Here is a 21,963-nt window from a genome sequence, read left to right as displayed (position 1 = left end):
TATAGTACTTACCCTCCTCTAAAAGCCCTCATGAACCATGTCTATCTAGGTCCACTGTGTTTCTCTGTGTAGTACTTACCCTCCTCTAAAAGCCCTCATGAACCATGTCTATCTAGGTCCACTGTGTTTCTCTGTACAGTACTTACCCTCCTCTAAAAGCCCTCATGAACCATGTCTATCTAGTTCTACTGTGTTTCTCTGTATAGTACTTACCCTCCTCTAAAAGCCCTCATGAACCATGTCTATCTAGTTCTACTGTGTTTCTCTGTACATTACTTACCCTCCTCTAAAAGCCCTCATGAACCATGTCTATCTAGTTCTACTGTGTTTCTCTGTACAGTACTTACCCTCCTCTAAAAGCCCTCATGAACCATGTCTATATAGTTCTACTGTATTTCTCTGTACATTACTTACCCTCCTCTAAAAGCCCTCATGAACCATGTCTATCTAGGTCTACTGTGTTTCTCTGTGTAGTACTTACCCTCCTCTAAATGCCCTCATGAACCATGTCTATCTAGTTCTACTGTGTTTCTCTGTATAGTACTTACCCTCCTCTAAAAGCCCTCATGAACCATGTCTATCTAGTTCTACTGTGTTTCTCTGTACATTACTTACCCTCCTCTAAAAGCCCTCATGAACCATGTCTATCTAGTTCTACTGTGTTTCTCTGTGTAGTACTTACCCTCCTCTAAAAGCCCTCATGAACCATGTCTATCTAGGTCTAGTGTGTTTCTCTGTGTAGTACTTACCCTCCTCTAAAAGCCCTGATGAACCATGTCTATCTAGGTCCACTGTGTTTCTCTGTATAGTACTTACCCTCCTCTAAAAGCCCTCATGAACCATGTCTATCTAGTTCTACTGTGTTTCTCTGTGTAGTACTTACCCTCCTCTAAAAGCCCTCATGAACCATGTCTATCTAGTTCTACTGTGTTTCTCTGTGTAGTACTTACCCTCCTCTAAAAGCCCTCATGAACCATGTCTATCTAGGTCTACTGTGTTTCTCTGTATAGTACTTACCCTCCTCTAAAAGCCCTCATGAACCATGTCTATCTAGTTCTACTGTGTTTCTCTGTACAGTACTTACCCTCCTCTAAAAGCCCTCATGAACCATGTCTATCTAGGTCTACTGTGTTTCTCTGTACAGTACTTACCCTCCTCTAAAAGCCCTCATGACCCATGTCTACCTATGTCTACTGTGTTTCTCTGTATAGTACTTACCCTCCTCTAAAAGCCCTCATGAACCATGTCTATCTAGGTCTACTGTGTTTCTCTGTGTAGTACTTACCCTCCTCTAAAAGCCCTCATGAACCATGTCTATCTAGTTCTACTGTGTGTCTCTGTATAGTACTTACCTTCCTGTAAAAGCCTTCATGAACCATGTCAATCTAGGTCTACTGTGTTTGTCTGTGTAGTACTTACCCTCCTCTTAAAGCCCACATGAACCATGTCTGTTTTCTTCCACTAGATGGGGTCGTACCTTCAACCATATTCAGCTGGAAATACTCAGTATGGAGGCTGAAAGAGGAATTGGGTTAAAAGATATGAGTTGCTCTTTGACCAAACTCGTCTCTGACCCTATATGAGACCTTCAGTTTCTAGGAGCACATAATTATCACAGTACTGGACGCCTGGATACTCTAAAGGATTAGAACCATAGAAATATAACCACTAGAACATACCTGTCAAATTTCCGTGGCCTGAGGGGCTTTTTCCATTCTAGCAATTATATTTCTATTATTGTAACCTTATCCACTCCAGCAGCTGTGATTCGTCCAGACTGACTGTGATGCTGCAGGTCAAGCAAACATCTGTCAATATGACGTCAGTCATAGATGCTGTTCAGTGCTCCAGCAGGGTTGGTTAGCTCAGCATCACAGAGCAGCTCTGATGTATATTTAACTGTCGTGGGAACAAAGTCGTACATCTGTTTATTACAGAACCAATGAATAAGGGTGGAGGCTTGACCACTTCACAGCATGTCTGTGAAGAGAGAGACATACAGAGAGAGAGAGAATAGCTCTGCTATAACAGTATTGTTATAATGGGAAAAAAGTTGTTGTTTTTGTAGACATTCATGAAAACACTTATATTCAGAGGTTGGCAGTTTGAAAACGGGGTCATCGTAAGGTTGATACCCTTTTAGAGGATTCTGACTTCAATAAGGCCACATAAACAGAGTTTAAAACTCTTTTTCATCGTGGGATTATTTTATGTAACCTTTATTTAACTAGGCAAGTCAGTTAAGAACAAATGATTATTTACAATGATGGCCGAGGAACAGTGGGCTAACTGCCTTGTTCAGCGGCAGAACGACAGATTTGTACCTTGTCAGCTCGGGGAACCATTTGGTTACTGGCCCAACGCTCGAACCACTTGTCTTCCTGCCGCCCCTATTCCAGTTACCGTCATGAGTGAGTAGTATCTCTCTCTATTTTTATCAGTCACTGTCCTCGAGTTAGTATCTCTCTCTATTTCTATCAGTCACTGTCCTCGAGTTAGTACTCTAGTTAGTATCTCTCTCTATTTCTATCAGTCACTGTCCTCTAGTTAGTACTCTAGTTAGTATCTCTCTCTATTTCTATCAGTCACTGTCCTCTAGTTAGTACTCTAGTTAGTATCTCTCTCTATTTCTATCAGTCACTGTCCTCTAGTTAGTACTCTAGTTAGTATCTCTCTCTATTTCTATCAGTCACTGTCCTCTAGTTAGTACTCTAGTTAGTATCTCTCTCTATTTCTATCAGTCACTGTCCTCGAGTTAGTACTCTAGTTAGTATCTCTCTCTATTTCTATCAGTCACTGTCCTCGAGTTAGTACTCTAGTTAGTATCTCTCTATTTCTATCAGTCACTGTCCTCTAGTTAGTACTCTAGTTAGTATCTCTCTATTTCTATCAGTCACTGTCCTCTAGTTAGTACTCTAGTTAGTATCGCTCTCTATTTCTATCAGTCACTGTCCTCGAGTTAGTACTCTAGTTAGTATCTCTCTCTATTTCTATCAGTCACTGTCCTCGAGTTAGTACTCTAGTTAGTATCTCTCTCTATTTCTATCAGTCACTGTCCTCTAGTTAGTACTCTAGTTAGTATCTCTCTCTATTTCTATCAGTCACTGTCCTCTAGTTAGTACTCTAGTTAGTATCGCTCTCTATTTCTATCAGTCACTGTCCTCTAGTTAGTACTCTAGTTAGTATCGCTCTCTATTTCTCAGTCACTGTCTTCTAGGTAGTATCTCTCTCTATTTCTATCAGTCACTGTCCTCGAGTTAGTACTCTAGTTAGTATCTCTCTCTATTTCTATCAGTCACTGTCCTCTAGTTAGTACTCTAGTTAGTATCTCTCTCTATTTCTATCAGTCACTGTCCTCTAGTTAGTACTCTAGTTAGTATCTCTCTCTATTTCTATCAGTCACTGTCCTCTAGTTAGTACTCTAGTTAGTATCTCTCTCTATTTCTATCAGTCACTGTCCTCGAGTTAGTACTCTAGTTAGTATCGCTCTCTATTTCTCAGTCACTGTCTTCTAGGTAGTATCTCTCTCTATTTCTATCAGTCACTGTCCTCGAGTTAGTACTCTAGTTAGTATCTTTCTCTATTTCTATCAGTCACTGTCCTCTAGTTAGTACTCTAGTTAGTATCTCTCTCTATTTCTCAGTCACTGTCCTCGAGTTAGTACTCTAGTTAGTATCTCTCTCTATTTCTATCAGTCACTGTCCTCTAGTTAGTACTCTAGTTAGTATCTCTCTCTATTTCTATCAGTCACTGTCCTCTAGTTAGTACTCTAGTTAGTATCTCTCTCTATTTCTATCAGTCACTGTCCTCTAGTTAGTACTCTAGTTAGTATCTCTCTCTATTTCTATCAGTCACTGTCCTCGAGTTAGTACTCTAGTTAGTATCGCTCTCTATTTCTCAGTCACTGTCTTCTAGGTAGTATCTCTCTCTATTTCTATCAGTCACTGTCCTCGAGTTAGTACTCTAGTTAGTATCTCTCTCTATTTCTCAGTCACTGTCCTTGAGTTAGTACTCTAGTTAGTATCTCTCTCTATTTCTCAGTCACTGTCTTCTAGTTAGTATCTTTCTCTATTTCTATCAGTCACTGTCCTCTAGTTAGTATATCTCTCTATTTCTATCAGTCACTGTCCTCTAGTTAGTATCTCTCTCTCTACTTCTATCAGTCACTGTCTTCTAGTTCGTATCTCTCTCTATTTCTATCAGTCACTGTCCTCTAGTTAGTATATCTCTCTATTTCTATCAGTCACTGTCCTCTAGTTAGTATCTCTCTCTATTTATATCAGTCACTGTCCTCTAGTTAGTATATCTCTCTATTTCTATCAGTCACTGTCCTCTAGTTAGTATATCTCTCTATTTCTATCAGTCACTGTCCTCTAGTTAGTATATCTCTCTATTTCTATCAGTCACTGTCCTCTAGTTAGTATCTCTCTCCACTTCTATCAGTCACTGTCCTCTAGTTAGTATCTCTCTCTATTTCTATCAGTCACTGTCCTCTAGTTAGTATATCTCTCTATTTCTATCAGTCACTGTCCTCTAGTTAGTATATATCTGTATTTCTATCAGTCACTGTCCTCTAGTTAGTATATCTCTGTATTTATATCAGTCACTGTCTTCTAGTTAGTATATCTCTGTATTTATATCAGTCACTGTCCTCTAGTTAATATCTCTCTCTATTTCTATCAGTCACTGTCCTCTAGTTAGTATATCTCTGTATTTATATCAGTCACTGTCCTCTAGTTAGTATATCTCTGTATTTATATCAGTCACTGTCCTCTAGTTAGTATATCTCTGTATTTATATCAGTCACTGTCCTCTAGTTAGTATATCTCTGTATTTATATCAGTCACTGTCCTCTAGTTAGTATATCTCTGTATTTATATCAGTCACTGTCTTCTAGTTCGTATCTCTCTCTATTTCTATCAGTCACTGTCCTCTAGTTAGTATATCTCTGTATTTATATCAGTCACTGTCCTCTAGTTAGTATATCTCTGTATTTATATCAGTCACTGTCCTCTAGTTAGTATATCTCTGTATTTATATCAGTCACTGTCTTCTAGTTAGTATATCTCTGTATTTATATCAGTCACTGTCCTCTAGTTAGTATCTCTCTCTATTTCTATCAGTCACTGTCCTCTAGTTAGTATATCTCTCTATTTCTATCAGTCACTGTCCTCTAGTTAGTATATATCTGTATTTATATCAGTCACTGTCCTCTAGTTAGTATATCTCTGTATTTATATCAGTCACTGTCTTCTAGTTAGTATATCTCTGTATTTATATCAGTCACTGTCCTCTAGTTAGTATATCTCTGTATTTCTATCAGTCACTGTCCTCTAGTTAGTATATCTCTGTATTTATATCAGTCACTGTCTTCTAGTTAGTATATCTCTGTATTTATATCAGTCACTGTCCTCTAGTTAGTATCTCTCTGTATTTATATCAGTCACTGTCCTCTAGTTAGTATATCTCTGTATTTATATCAGTCACTGTCCTCTAGTTAGTATATCTCTGTATTTATATCAGTCACTGTCCTCTAGTTAGTATATCTCTGTATTTATATCAGTCACTGTCTTCTAGTTCGTATCTCTCTCTATTTCTATCAGTCACTGTCCTCTAGTTAGTATATCTCTGTATTTATATCAGTCACTGTCCTCTAGTTAGTATATCTCTGTATTTATATCAGTCACTGTCCTCTAGTTAGTATATCTCTGTATTTATATCAGTCACTGTCCTCTAGTTAGTATATCTCTGTATTTATATCAGTCACTGTCCTCTAGTTAGTATATCTCTGTATTTATATCAGTCACTGTCCTCTAGTTAGTATATCTCTCTATTTCTATCAGTCACTGTCCTCTAGTTAGTATCTCTCTCTATTTATATCAGTCACTGTCCTCTAGTTAGTATATCTCTCTATTTCTATCAGTCACTGTCCTCTAGTTAGTATATCTCTCTATTTCTATCAGTCACTGTCCTCTAGTTAGTATATCTCTCTATTTCTATCAGTCACTGTCCTCTAGTTAGTATCTCTCTCCACTTCTATCAGTCACTGTCCTCTAGTTAGTATCTCTCTCTATTTCTATCAGTCACTGTCCTCTAGTTAGTATATCTCTCTATTTCTATCAGTCACTGTCCTCTAGTTAGTATATATCTGTATTTCTATCAGTCACTGTCCTCTAGTTAGTATATCTCTGTATTTATATCAGTCACTGTCTTCTAGTTAGTATATCTCTGTATTTATATCAGTCACTGTCCTCTAGTTAGTATCTCTCTCTATTTCTATCAGTCACTGTCCTCTAGTTAGTATATCTCTCTATTTCTATCAGTCACTGTCCTCTAGTTAGTATATATCTGTATTTATATCAGTCACTGTCCTCTAGTTAGTATATCTCTGTATTTATATCAGTCACTGTCTTCTAGTTAGTATATCTCTCTATTTCTATCAGTCACTGTCCTCTAGTTAGTATATCTCTGTATTTATATCAGTCACTGTCCTCTAGTTAGTATATCTCCGTATTTATATCAGTCACTGTCCTCTAGTTAGTATATCTCTCTATTTCTATCAGTCACTGTCCTCTAGTTAGTATATCTCTGTATTTATATCAGTCACTGTCCTCTAGTTAGTATATCTCTGTATTTATATCAGTCACTGTCCTCTAGTTAGTATCTCTCTGTATTTATATCAGTCACTGTCCTCTAGTTAGTATCTCTCTGTATTTATATCAGTCACTGTCCTCTAGTTAGTATATCTCTGTATTTATATCAGTCACTGTCCTCTAGTTAGTATATCTCTGTATTTATATCAGTCACTGTCCTCTAGTTAGTATATCTCTGTATTTATATCAGTCACTGTCCTCTAGTTAGTATCTCTCTGTATTTATATCAGTCACTGTCCTCTAGTTAGTATATCTCTGTATTTATATCAGTCACTGTCCTCTAGTTAGTATATCTCTGTATTTATATTAGTCACTGTCCTCTAGTTAGTATATCTCTGTATTTATATCAGTCACTGTCCTCTAGTTAGTATATCTCTGTATTTATATCAGTCACTGTCCTCTAGTTAGTATATCTCTGTATTTATATCAGTCACTGTCCTCTAGTTAGTATATCTCTGTATTTATATCAGTCACTGTCTTCTAGTTAGTATATCTCTGTATTTATATCAGTCACTGTCTTCTAGTTAGTATATCTCTGTATTTATATCAGTCACTGTCTTCTAGTTAGTATATCTCTGTATTTATATCAGTCACTGTCCTCTAGTTAGTATATCTCTGTATTTATATTGGTCACTGTCCTCTAGTTAGTATATCTCTGTATTTATATCAGTCACTGTCTTCTAGTTAGTATATCTCTGTATTTATATCAGTCAATGTCCTCTAGTTAGTATCTCTCTGTATTTATATCAGTCACTGTCTTCTAGTTAGTATATCTCTGTATTTATATCAGTCACTGTCTTCTAGTTAGTATATCTCTCTATTTATATCAGTCACTGTCCTCTAGTTAGTATATCTCTGTATTTATATCAGTCACTGTCTTCTAGTTAGTATATCTCTGTATTTCTATCAGTCACTGTCCTCTAGTTAGTATATCTCTGTATTTATATCAGTCACTGTCCTCTAGTTAGTATATCTCTGTATTTATATCAGTCACTGTCCTCTAGTTAGTATATCTCTGTATTTATATCAGTCACTGTCCTCTAGTTAGTATATCTCTGTATTTATATCAGTCACTGTCCTCTAGTTAGTATATCTCTGTATTTATATCAGTCACTGTCCTCTAGTTAGTATATCTCTGTATTTATATCAGTCACTGTCCTCTAGTTAGTATATCTCTGTATTTATATCAGTCACTGTCCTCTAGTTAGTATCTCTCTGTATTTCTATCAGTCAGAAGTGTTCAATGACGTTACTTGACAACATGCAAGCCCCGACAGTCCCGTGCAGGCTGGCTCACCTCTTACAACACTTGTACTTACATCACTGACATGTAATTACATTTTACATTACACCCACTTTAATACATCTTATATTACACCCACGTTATTACATCTTATATTACACCCACGTTATTACATCTTACATTACACCCACGTTATTACATCTTACATTACACCCACGTTATTACATCTTACATTACACCCGTGTTATTACATCTTACATTACACCCACGTTATTACATCTTACATTACACCCACGTTATTACATCTTACATTACACCCACGTTATTACATCTTACATTACACCCACGTTATTACATCTTATATTACACCCACGTTATTACATCTTACATTACACCCACGTTATTACATCTTACATTACACCCACGTTATTACATCTTACATTACACCCCCGTTATTACATCTTACATTACACCCACGTTATTACATCTTACATTACACCCACGTTATTACATCTTACATTACACCCACGTTATTACATCTTACATTACACCCACGTATTACATCTTACATTACACCCACGTTATTACATCTTACATTACACCCACGTTATTACATCTTACATTACACCCACGTTATTACATCTTACATTACACCCACGTTATTACATCTTACATTACACCCACGTTATTACATCTTACATTACACCCACGTTATTACATCTTACATTACACCCACGTTATTACATCTTACATTACACCCCCGTTATTACATCTTACATTACACCCACATTATTACATCTTACATTACACCCACGTTATTACATCTTACATTACACCCACGTTATTACATCTTACATTACACCCACGTTATTACATCTTACATTACACCCACGTTATTACATCTTACATTACACCCACGTTATTACATCTTACATTACACCCGTGTTATGGAGAGTGAGTCACATGGAAACCTGAGGAGGGGGATTGTCTGGTGGAGGAATGGGCCGCGTGTCACGACTTCCGCCGATGTCTGTTCCTCTCCTTGTTCGCACGGCGCTCGGCGTCGCCGGTCTTTCAGCCATCATCAATCCACTTTTCATTTTCCTTTTGTTTTGTCTTGTCCTCCCACACACCTGGTCTCATTTCCCTCATGACATGTTGTGTATTTAACCCTCTGTTCCCCCCATGTCTTTGTGCAGAATTGTTTATTGTAAGTGCATGTGCACGTTTTCTCTGGTGTGTGACGGGTTTTGTACCCATTTGTTTGTTGTTCTGGTTACCGGGGGTTTTATGAATCAAACTGCTCCGTTGATGACCCAGTTTTCTCTCCTGTGCCTGACTTCCTGCCGCCGGTTACGCACTCCCTTACACCATGTTCAGTTGCCAAACGTTGTTGAATGCTGCACATAGAAATTCCATGAATAGAGCCTACTCTATTCCTTGTTCTACATGTCAGAGAGGCATGTTTGTTCTACATAACATATTTCTAACTAAAAGTTCCAAAACGTGTCCTTCTGAAAAAGGCACATTTTAAAATGTCATGCCCATATCAAATCAACTAATATAAAAACGGTAATCTTACTAAACTATCCCTTTAAGAGATCGTGTGTGTAATAATGAATTCCTGTAATCCATAATCCAGAAAGTAGACATGATGGTTTAGTCTGGGGAAGGCCGTGGAGAGCGTGAGCTGATAAGAACTATTATTATTACAGCTCATGTGTACAAACATCTGTCACATACTGTGCAGTGCATCTCTGTTGAAACATGCCAACTCTTTGAAGAAGAGGCGTTGTAAGACTGTTTTGATAGAAGTAATCCCATGTATTTTGTCTCTGGAGGAGGGAAATACATTGCTGTGTCACAGCCCAGTGGCGTCTGGTTGAAAAGGCCAGACAGGTTTGAAATTCTGTGTTAGTATCACTGATGACATAATTCCACCTCACTCTCACAGTATTGCATAATACTGGTCATTTACTCGAACACTTACAATGCCTACACACACGTACAAATCATAAATGACCCATACAGACATTTGAGGGGTGGAATTGTCAGGGGTGGATCGTATACAGAAAGAAGAGTTCGGAGATAACCTGTGAAGAACTAACTCTGCCCCCTGTATTCAACTGTATGAAATGTCAGGTCTTTTTCTCCCGGGACACTTTCCCGGACGTGTCTGTGTCATATCCGGGGTCTGCCCGAGGAAATGAGTGTGCGGTTATAAAATCTCACAGTAAACTTCAATTTCGGAAAAGTTCCACCGTGAGTAAGTAGCTATGAATGTTACATCACACACCTACGACAATTCCAAAACAACTCTCTTCTGTCTCCACAGTCTCTGTTTACTGTAGACGCACTGTTGAAATTCATGTGAATCATTGTGATTCATTGTGTGAACACGCAGTCACACCGTAGGCAGAGTGGTCCACTGTGGTGCATTGTGGTCCACTTGACCAGAGTCCCTGATGTGAATCATATGCAATCAGACATTATGTCCAGGCCACAAGAGGACATTCTGAAGACATTTAAAGGGATATTCATATCTAACCACAGCTGTTCAGTTAAGCCTCATCATCACCCCAAAGGAGGAGACAGCCAACACAGATCATTCAGTGTTTCAGGGTGTCTTCAATACTAACATATTAATAGAGCTGCTGATGAATGGAAGACCATGGGAATTGTCCAGTGGGATCAAATGAAAGAGAGGAGGAACTGGGATTAAATGAAAGACAGCATGAATGGAAAGAGTTGGAGGAGTAAGAGGCCTGGGGGGAAGGGGGTGAAGGGGCAGGGTAGTGGTCAGGTCACCATTGAGCCAAGTGTGTGTGCGCACACTTGTCTGTGTGTGTTGTGTGTGTGTGTTTTTTATGCATGTATGTGTGCACACCTGTCGGTGTGTATGTGTCGTGTGCATGTGTGTGTGTGTGTGTCGGTATGTATGTGTCGTGTGCATGTGTCTGTGTGTGTATGTGCGCGGTGTGTATGTGAGCACGCGCGTGTGTGTGGTGGGGGGTGAGCAGAGGATGTGGGTCACTGACATGACTCCCACTAGTTCCCACAATGAGACCCTCTTTTTCGGTCTCACTGGGCAGTTCCTTTGAGAGGGAGTATTTCTGTCCCTGCAAGTGTATAATTTGGGCTAGCGAGGTTGGACCATTCCCCCCAGCCTCACTGGGTATTTACAGTGTGCTGCTTACGTTCAGAGGGGGGCTGCTTGCTTACATTGCACTTTGACAAATCCCACCTCATTGTGCAAATGAAAACCTTATGTCTGTCTATTTTCTTATGCAGACCAATCCACAGTCGTGAACAAACGCCTGTTGAAGTCAGTGAGACCTGCACTAGTTCTGTTTGAACAGCTTGTCTCATTGAGGTCAAAGAAGAAGGGATACCTGCACTGTCTGCAGAGCAATGCATTTGTATTCAATAAATTAAAGGGACATAACACTCCAAAATCTAAGTTAGTCTGATGTTTTAGACCTTAAAAGTGGTCTTCTGATGTGATAGGTCTAATGTCCCACAGAAGTATATACCATGCAGACAATATCACAGAACAATTTGCTTACAACTCAATTCAAGTCCATATTGATTTGAGTTGTAAACAATTAGCAACTAAACTTCCATGGTGTCTTTGAATCACAATGACCACTTTCAGGACACCATAACTGACTTATTGGGAATCATATCTTGTCATATTTTTTTTATTTTAATTTTACCTTTATTTAACCAGGCAAGTCAGTTAAGAACACATTCTTATTTTCAATGACGGCCTGGGAACAGTGGGTTAACTGCCTGTTCAGGGGCAGAACGACAGATTTGTACCTTGTCAGCTCGGGGGTTTGAACTCACAACCTTCCGGTTACTAGTCCAACGCTCTAACCACTAGGCTACCCTGCCGCCCCAATGTTGTCACATTAATGTTCCCAGGAAATGATAGAAAAGTTTACTTAACAGACTATTTGCACCCATTGTACAAACACATATAGCTAACACAATAAAATCTACAAGAGCAAACTCTCCCTCACTGAATCAAAGATTATTCAAATAAAAAACGTTTAGCCTCACTGTCCAAATACACATGGAGAGCCCTTTATATTTGCAAAAAGTGCTAATCAGGATTTCTTCTTTGGTTAGCTAACATCTGCCTCTTCATTTTATGCTGCTGTCGACCAATCATCAGTTACCTCTCCCACCAAACCCCCCCAACATCCTTGGCACGTTCTGACTCAGCTGCATCTTCTTGATGCAAGGTCATCACTGCCTAAAGGTCAGGTTCACTGTCCACCTCCAGGGGAAGCTGTCCCAATCCTCATTGTTTGATTGTGAAATGAAAGGCCTACACCCAGCTACCAAGCAGCTTGTGACCAGTAAAAGAGGAAATGGTCATTTGAACGTCTAACCCACCCTTACAATAACAGGAGGATAAAGACGTCAATAGGCAGATGTAACACATTAAGAGAAAGCTGGTTATGACATCCCAGTGCTTGATGGGAAGTGAACAGGGTGGAGCTGTGTTGTCTAATGAGAAAGGTCCTTTTGAAACAAAGATCTTAATGAAATGTGATATGATTCAGTTCTTAGTAGGTGGGGACTGACGTTTTTGGTTACAAAACGTTTCTGTGAAAGGTAACCAAGGAGAGCAGACAATTTCCAATAGATTAGAACAGAAGGGAAAAGCTTCCATTCCCACTGAAAGGTGACTTCCAAACTTAACAAGATGTTCCAAAAATCTGCTATTTCGGTGTGTTTAAGGCAAACACTTATAGCCCACATAATCCAATATGTTATCATCTGTTTTTAAGACTGTACACTGATTACACATTCTTTCAAAAGTCATCTAGGTTGATTACAGTTACTTCATTTGTTGTATCTGATGATGTAATCCCTGTTACATGTAATCCGTTACTACCCAACCCGGTGCTAATACACAATAGTCATTATAATTTAAAGATACACGATGGAAGTTTAGTTGTTCATCGTTTATGTCATATTAATGATGTATTTACCTTAAACATAAAGTGTTTATACCACCCTCTGAAATGAATGGAAGAGGTAAGCACCATTTCATTCCCAGATTTGCTGTGTTTATGTTTTCCATTCATTTGGGGTTGGTACATGTCTGTATACAACCGATGGCATGGGAGGTGGACTCGTCTTTACCTTAGACTACTTTTGAGGTCTTATGTCCCTATAAATTGCACTTGACCTTTTCAACACAGTCAAGCTTCTTCACCAATGCCATCCTGTTAGTAAATTGCAGAAAACTCATTGCTAATTTAGAAATTAGCATAAATTGGAGCTGGGTGGTTTGTTTTGTTTGTTTGTTTGTTTGTTTGTTTGTTGTTGACGTACATACAGTGGGGCAAAAAAGTATTTAGTCAGCCACCAATTGTGCAAGTTCTACCATTTAAAAAGATGAGAGAGGCCTGTAATTTTCATCATAGGTACACTTCAACTATGACAGACAAAATGAGAGACAAAAATCCAGAAAATCACATTGTAGGATTTTTATTGAATTTATTTGCAAATTATGGTGGAAAATAAGTATTTGGTCAATAACAAAAGTTTATCTCAATACTTTGTTATATACCCTTTGTTGGCAATGATAGAGGTCAAACGTTTTCTGTAAGTCTTCACAAGGTTTTCACACACTGTTGCTGGTATTTTGGCCCATTCCTCCATGCGGATCTCCTCTAGAGCAGTGATGTTTTACATTTACATTACATTTAAGTCATTTGTTTTGGGGCTGTTGCTTGGAAACACTGACTTTCAACTCCCTCCAAAGATTTTCTATGGGGTTGAGATCTGGAGACTGGCTAGGCCACTCCGGGACCTTGAAATGCTTCTTACGAAGCCACTCCTTCGTTCGGGCGGTGTGTTTGGGATCATTGTTATGCTGAAAGACCCAGCCACGTTTCATCTTCAATGCCCTTGCTGATGGAAGGAGGTTTTCCCTCAAAATCTCACGATACATGGCCCCATTCATTCTTTCCTTTACACGAATCAGTCGTCCTGGTCCCTTTGCAGAAAAACAGCCCCAAAGCATGAGGTTTCCACCCCCATGCTTCACAGTAGGTATGGTGTTCTTTGGATGCAACTCAGCATTCTGTCAGGATTTGGCCAGGGTTGTTCCAGTTGTTTGTCAGTAGATGTCCCCATTGTGCTTTTTGTCCCTGTGTTTTTCCCTTGACCCCCATTATTGTTTGCACCTGTGTCTCGTTTCCCCTGATTGTATTTAAACCCTTTGTTTCCCTCAGTTCTGTGCTCTGTGTTTGTATGTTAGCACCCTGCCCTAGTGTTCTGTGTGCTCTTGTCGATTCCGGGTAACGTTCTTGTGGTATTCTGTTTTTTGTTTTAGTTTAGTTTTGGTGAGTTTCTTTTTAGATCTTTTTGTGTTTTTCCTTCCACCTTTTGGATTTGCCATTTTTATTTTTAGGATTTTTTCTTCATTAAATACACCGTCTTAAGTACTGCTGTGTCTGCCTCATCTTCTGGGTTCTGCTGTCTATTCGTGGCTCAGTTGGTTAAGTGACTGTTTCTCACTCCGGAGACCCAGGTTCGAAACCGGGTCCTGACAGAAACACAGAGCCAAAAATGAACCCAGAGGCAGCCAGTTCCCAGGACCTTTTGCCACGCTGTCCCACCACCAGGAGACTGTCCAACGCCACGAAGCCGCCCTGGTTCAGCAAGAGGCCTTAATGGCAAGACATTCTCATCTTCTGTCGGAGATGCTGACTTCCATTAAGCAAATGTCTGATCGACTTACCCCGGCAACAGTTCCCGTCCCAGTACCTCAAGTTCACGTACCCATGGCAGTTAACCCCCTGGCTGAACCTCGTCTTCCACCTCCCCAACGGTTCTCAGGTGATCCAAGTGCTTGTAAAGGGTTTCTCACTCAATGTTCTCTCTCCTTTGAGCTGCAACCCTCGTCGTTTCCCACCGACCGGTCTAAGATCGCATATATCATCACCCTGCTGTCGGAAAAAGCCCTGGCCTGGGCTACTGCTGTGTGGGATGCCCATAGTTCCTGCTGTGCCAGCTACTCTGCCTTTGCTGAGGAATTCAAACGAGTGTTTCAAGGCCCAAGCAGTGGTTCTGACTCAGCCAAACAGCTCCTGACTCTCCATCAAGGTTGGCGCAGCGTGACGGACTATGCCATCCAGTTCCGCACGGTGGCAGCAGCGAGTGGCTGGAACAACGAGGCGCTCACGGTGTGCTTTCTGAAAGGCCTTTCCGACACTATCCAAGATGAACTGGCCACTCGGGAACCACCGGACAATCTCGAGTCCCTGATCAAGTTGGCCTCACGCATTGACCAGCGTCTGAGAGAGAGAACTCAACCGTAGACCTCTAGCCCCTATCAGTCCCAGCTCCGAGTCCCCACCTTTATCATCACTGGCTCCACCGGAACCCATGCAGATTGGACGCATCTCCCAGGCTGAGAGAGACCGCCGGATGAGGGAGCGACGCTGTCTATATTGCGGCAAACCGGGCCATTTCCGTTCCACGTGTCCCGGGCTCCAGGGAAACGCTCTGTCCCGTACAGACCGGGGGAACTGTAACGGGAAACATAACCTCCTCCCATCCGTCCAACTCCCGTCTGCTCATTCCAGTCACCCTCTCCTGGGACAACCACAAGCTTCACCTTCAAGCCTTGGTAGACTCTGGAGCCGCAGGTAACTTCATGGATGGTGTCTGGGCGAAGGAGAATGGCGTTCCCTCTGAACCTCTAAGTGACCCCATGAGGGTTACTACATTGGATGGAAGCCCTTTGGGATCTGGACTTGTCACTCATGTCACTACCTCCTTGAGACTTTCAGTTTCACAACACCAGGAATTGATGAACTTTCATTTGATCTCCTGTTCCGAGTTCCCTCTCGTCCTTGGATACCCCTGGCTTCACAGCCATAACCCTCACATCGACTGGTCTGTGGGCACTATCAAGCAGTGGGGTCCTACGTGCCAAGCTACTTGTATTTTCCAGAATTCCCCGAGTTCTACTCCCGAGTCTTTAGAATCCATCGACCTGACCCGAGTTCCCGAGTGTTACCATGACCTCAAACTGGTGTTTAGCAAACAGAGGGCCACCATGCTACCACCCCATAGATCTTACGATTGCCCCATCGACCTTTTTCCGGGCACTTGCCCCCCCAGGGGTCGGATCTTTTCCCTATCTCCACCCGAACGAGCTGCAATGGATACCTACATCAAGGACTCTCTGGAAGCAGGCCTCATGCGTCCATCCACCTCCCCGGCGGGAGCAGGGTTTTTCTTTGTGGCCAAGAAAGACGGTGGGTTACGTCCTTGCATCGACTACCGGGGACTCAATGACATAACCGTCCGTAACCGTTACCCGCTACCCCTTATGGCCACAGCCTTCGAGCTGCTCCAGGAAGCAGTTGTTTTCACTAAGCTTGACCTGCGGAACGCATACCATCTTGTGCGGATCAGACCTGGTGACGAGTGGAAGACCGCTTTCAACACGCCTACTGGTCACTATGAATACTTGGTGATGCCCTTCGGCCTGACCAACGCCCCAGCGGTGTTCCAAGCGCTCATAAACGATGTGCTTAGGGATATGCTTAACATATTTGTGTTCGTTTACTTGGATGACATCCTCATCTTTTCGAGCTCCCTTCAAGAACACACTAAGCATGTCAGACAAGTACTCAAACGCCTCCTGGACAGCCATCTGTACGTTAAGCCGGAAAATGTGAATTCCATTCATCCCGAGTACAATTCCTGGGATTTGTAGTGGAACCCGGTCGAATCCAAATGGACCCTAGGAAGGTAGGGGCGGTAGCGGATTGGCCCACCCCCAAATCCGTTAAGGATGTTCAGCGTTTCCTGGGCTTCACAAACTTTTACCGCAAGTTCATCAAGAACTTCAGTTTGGTGGCAGCTCCTCTCTCAGCTTTAACCAAAGGTGGCAATGCAAGGTTTTTTTGGGGAAGAGAAGCTGAGACGGCCTTCCAAGGACTCAAGCAGCGCATCCTCTCTGCTCCCATCCTGATACTACCGACTACGGATGAACCATTTGTGGTGGAGGTAGACGCATCAGAGGTTGGTGTCGGAGCTGTCCTGTCTCAGAGGGGTGAAGACAAGAAGCTTCATCCGTGCGCTTTCTTCTCACACCGGCTTACCCCGACTGAGAGGAACTACGATGTGGGGATCGTGAACTCCTAGCGGTTAAGATGGCATTGAAGGAATGGAGACACTGGCTCGAGGGGGCTTCTCACCCGTTTCAAGTGCTTACGGACCACAAAAATCTGGAGTATATCCAGCAGGCGAAGCGATTGAACTCTAGACAAGCTAGATGGTCTCTTTTCTTCAATCGATTCCAGTTTATCCTCACCTATCGGCCCGGGTCGAAGAATCTCAAACCGGATGCCCTGTCCCGAGTCTACGCTCCTGCCATTCGAGATGACACGGACATGCCTGTCCTTCCTGCTGCTAAGATTGTGGCTCCGATCTCGTGGCAAGTTGAGGATACCGTGAGACGTGCTCAAGCTAGCGAACCGGACCCTAAAGGAGGCCCTGCCAATCGGTTGTTTGTCCCCAAGGCAGTGAGGACTCAGGTCCTTCTGTGGGGGCACTCCTCTCGCCTCACCTGTCATCCGGGCGTAGGTCGCACCTTGGAGTTCATCCAGCGTAAGTTCTGGTGGCCTACCATAAGAGAAGACGTTGCCACTTTCGTCAATGCCTGCCCCGTGTGCTGCCAGGGCAAATCTTCTCACCTCCGCCCTCAAGGACTCCTTCACCCTTTACCTGTTCCCCACAGACCCTGGTCCCATATCTCATTGGACTTTATTACTGGACTTCCTCCATCCCATGGCAATACTACTATCCTAGTCATAATCGACAGGTTTTCAAAGGCGGCCAGGTTCGTCCCTCTGACTAAGTTACCTTCTGCCAAGGAAACGGCTGAGTTGGTAATTAATCATGTGTTCCGAGTCTTCGGCATTCCTCAAGATGTGGTTTCTGACAGAGGTCCCCAGTTCGCCTCAAGGTTTTGGAAGGCCTTCTGCCAACTCATGGGGGCTTCTGCCAGTCTATCTTCAGGGTACCATCCGAGTCCAACGGCCAAACAGAGAGGATGAATCAAGAGCTGGAAACCACCCTCCGATGTATGACTCGTGACAACCCGTCCACATGGTCATCCTTTATTGTTTGGGCCGAATACGCGCACAACACCTTGCGCTCCTCCTCCACTGGTATGTCCCCGCACGAGTGTCAGTTTGGCTATGCTCCTCCATTGTTCCCGGACCAGGAGGCAGAAGTCAGTGTGCCTTCAGCCTTGAGATTCGTCAGACGCTGTCGGCTTATGTGGAGGAAGACCCGTCTTAATCTGATGCGTTCCTCACAGAGGTATCAACAACAAGCCAACAGACGTCGCCGTCCCGGGCCTACCCTGCGCCCCGGCCAGAGAGTCTGGCTCTCCACAAGAGACTTACCTCTACGGGTGGAGTCTCGCAAGCTGTCCCAAAAATACATCGGTCCCTTCAAGGTTGCCAGGAGAGTTAACCCAGTTTCTTATCGCCTACACTTACCCAGATCCCTTAAGATTAATCCCACATTTCATGTGTCTTTGTTAAAACCTGTTGTTTTTTCTCCCCTTGTCCCGGCAGACAGACCTCCCCCTCCGCCTCGTGTCATTGGAGGCCAGCCGGCTTATACCGTCCACCGGATACTGGATTCCCGCCGGGTGCAGCGGTCCTGGCAGTATCTGGTGGACTGGGAAGGCTACGGTCCTGAGGAGCGCTCCTGGGTTCCTGCCAAAGACATCCTGGACCCTGACCTCATTCGTCAGTTCAGGGTCCTCCACCCTGAGAGAGCTGGTAGGAACGTCAGGAGCCGTTCCTAGGGGGGGGGATTCTGTCAGGATTTGGCCAGGGTTGTTCCAGTTGTTTGTCAGTAGATGTCCCCATTGTGCTTTTTGTCCCTGTGTTTTTCCCTTGACCCCCATTATTGTTTGCACCTGTGTCTCGTTTCCCCTGATTGTATTTAAACCCTTTGTTTCCCTCAGTTCTGTGCTCTGTGTTTGTATGTTAGCACCCTGCCCTAGTGTTCTGTGTGCTCTTGTCGATTCCGGGTAACGTTCTTGTGGTATTCTGTTTTTTGTTTTAGTTTAGTTTTGGTGAGTTTCTTTTTAGATCTTTTTGTGTTTTTCCTTCCACCTTTTGGATTTGCCATTTTTTATTTTTAGGATTTTTTCTTCATTAAATACACCGTCTTAAGTACTGCTGTGTCTGCCTCATCTTCTGGGTTCTGCTGTCTATTCGTGGCTCAGTTGGTTAAGTGACTGTTTCTCACTCCGGAGACCCAGGTTCGAAACCGGGTCCTGACACATTCTTTGTCCTCCAAACACGACGAGTTGAGTTTTTACCAAAAAGTTATATTTTGGTTTCATCTGACCATATGATATTCTCCCAATCTTCTTCTGGATCATGCAAATGCTCTCGAGCAAACTTCAGACGGGCCTGGACATGTACTAGCTTAAGCAGGGGAACATGTCTGGCACTGCAGGATTTGAGTCCCTGGCGGCGTAGTGTGTTACTGTTGGTAGGCTTTGTTACTTTGGTCCCAGCTCTCTGCAGGTCATTCACTAGGTCCCCCCGTGTGGTTCTGGGATTTTTGCTCACCGTGCTTGTGATCATTTTGACCCCACGGGGTGAGATCTTGCGTGGAGCCCCAGATCGAGGGAAATTATCAGTGGTCTTGTATGTCTTCCATTTCCTAATAATTGCTCCCACAGTTGATTTCTTCAAACCAAGCTGCTTACCTATTGCAGATTCAGTCTTCCCAGCCTGGTGCAGGTCTACAATTTTGTTTCTGGTGTCCTTTGACAGCTCTTTGGTCTTAGCCATAGTGGAGTTTGGAGTGTGACTGTTTGAGGTTGTGGACAGGTATCTTTTATACTGATAACAAGTTCAAACAGGTGCCATTAATACAGGTAATGAGTGGAGGACAGAGGAGCCTCTTAAAGAATAAGTTACAGGTCTGTGAGAGCCAGAAATCTTGCTTGTTTGTAAGTGACCAAATACTTATTTTCCACCATAATTTGCAAATAAATTCATTAAAAATCCTACAATGTGATTATCTGGATTTTTTCTTCTCATTTTATCTGTCATAGTTGAAGTGTACCTATGATGAAAATTACAGGCCTCTCTCATATTTTTAAGTGGGAGAACTTGCACAATTGGTGTCTGACTAAATACTTTTTTGCCCCACTGTATGACTTCCTCGAACCAAAGATACCAATCTTTAAAATAATTCCTGGAATTCTTTCCCAGAAGAGGTGGGGAAATACTGCTGGAATATTCCGGCAAACACAAACTCCCCTCTCCTACACACGTACTGTATCACAGTAAGTGTCTAGTCTATAGGTTCAAGGCCCATATTCATAAATCATCTCAGAGAAGAAGTGCTGATCTAGAATCAGTTTTGTCTTTTTAGATGGTAGCTAAATAGCTTACAGAGACTGGGGGATCTAATCCTAGATCAGCATTCCTACGCTGAGATGTTGAATGAATACTGGCCAAGGGCTGTACTGGAATTCGGGTAGAATTGCGTTGTAAAAAATGTACAAATAAACTTCCATCGTTTTTTTCTAAATCACAATGACCACTTTCAGGACACACATGACCATAACTGACTTATTGGGAATCATATCTTGTCACATTAATGTTCCCAGGAAGTGAGAGAAATGTTTACAATAACGTGTGTCAATAATGTTAACTGGCTATTCGCACCCACTGTACAAACACATATAACTAACACAACTAAATCTACATCAGCAAACTCTCCATCACAGAATCATAGGCTGTTCATGTACAAACAGTTTTGGCTTCACTGTCCAAATACATGTAGAGACCACAGTACACTTTCAGCAAGTACTAATTCGGGCTGGACAGATTACTTGTATAAATGTAATCAATTACTGATCACACATTATATGACAATAAAAGTCCTTGGTAACGTAATCCATTGGATTACTCTAAATGAGGAACATAATGATTACATTTGAATTTCTTCTTTGGGTAGTCAGCATCTGCCTCGTCACTTTAAGCTGGTGTAGACCAATCCGTTTTCTATATACCTCTGTCCATATCAGGGCTCAGGCTAACATCCAGATGCAGGACGCAGATAGTACAAGTCTCAGAGTTTATTATAGTTCAAAGGGCAGGCAAAAGGTAAATCAAGGCAGGCAAAGGGGTGTAATCCAAATCAGTCAGGCAGGTACAGGACGGCAGGCAGGATCAGGGTCAGGACAGGCAGAAAGGTCAGAACTGGGAAGGCTAAGAAAAACTAGAACACAGGAACATGCTGGTAGGACTTGACGGGAGAAGACGAACTGGCAACAGACAAACATTAAACACAGGTGTAAATACACAGGAGATAACGGGGACAAATGGGAGACACCTGGTGGGGGGTGGAGACAAGCACAAAACATGTGAAACAGATCAGGGTGTGTTAGTACCCCCTCTAGGGGCTTCACCTGGCGTCCCACCGGGGCACATACCTGGTCGACCGGGGTGCCGGCAGCAGAACTCAGTGATGAGGGCTGGGTCCAGGATGTTCCTGGCGGAGACCCAGCACCTCTCCTCCGGGCCATGCCCTGAGGTCGAACACTCAGGAGGAGCCTCACCATGTTTGCCGGATGGCCGTCAATGAGACGGGGGGAGAGGGGTGGGCCTGGAAACAGGAGACAAAGGCCTGTGAGACAGAGGTTTAATTCTAGATACATGGAAAGTGGGATGTTTACGGAGAGTGCGGGGCAACAGAAGATGAACAGCAGAGGGGCTAAGGACCTTAGAGATGGGGAAAGTTTGCGGGACTTCACCCGGAAGGACAGATCCCGAGTGGACAGCCATACCCTCTGCTAAAGACGGTAGTGGGGAGCGGGGGTCCGGTGGTAGTCTGCCTGTCGTTGATACCTGGAGGTGGTCTTGAGAAAAGTGGCCCGGGCTCTCTTCCAGGTATGGCAACAACGTTGGACAAACATCTGGGACAAACATCCTGTTGCTGGCTCCAGGAGGTGGGATTGGTGGAGATGAGGAACTGAAG

At 42.7% G+C, this 21,963-nt stretch overlaps 1 protein-coding gene across 1 annotated transcript in view; it reads right to left on the bottom strand.

Moving 5' to 3' along the window:
• The window catches only part of LOC135553775 (metalloproteinase inhibitor 2-like), a 126,071-nt gene that overhangs the window by 75,007 nt on the left and 29,101 nt on the right, over window positions 1–21,963 (bottom strand). The window lies entirely within an intron of this gene.

Source organism: Oncorhynchus masou, chromosome 14 (genome assembly GCF_036934945.1).
Source record: "Oncorhynchus masou masou isolate Uvic2021 chromosome 14, UVic_Omas_1.1, whole genome shotgun sequence".
NCBI lineage: Eukaryota > Metazoa > Chordata > Actinopteri > Salmoniformes > Salmonidae > Oncorhynchus > Oncorhynchus masou.
Note: the sequence above shows the minus strand (reverse complement) of the source record. Positions and strands in the feature narration are given on the sequence as shown.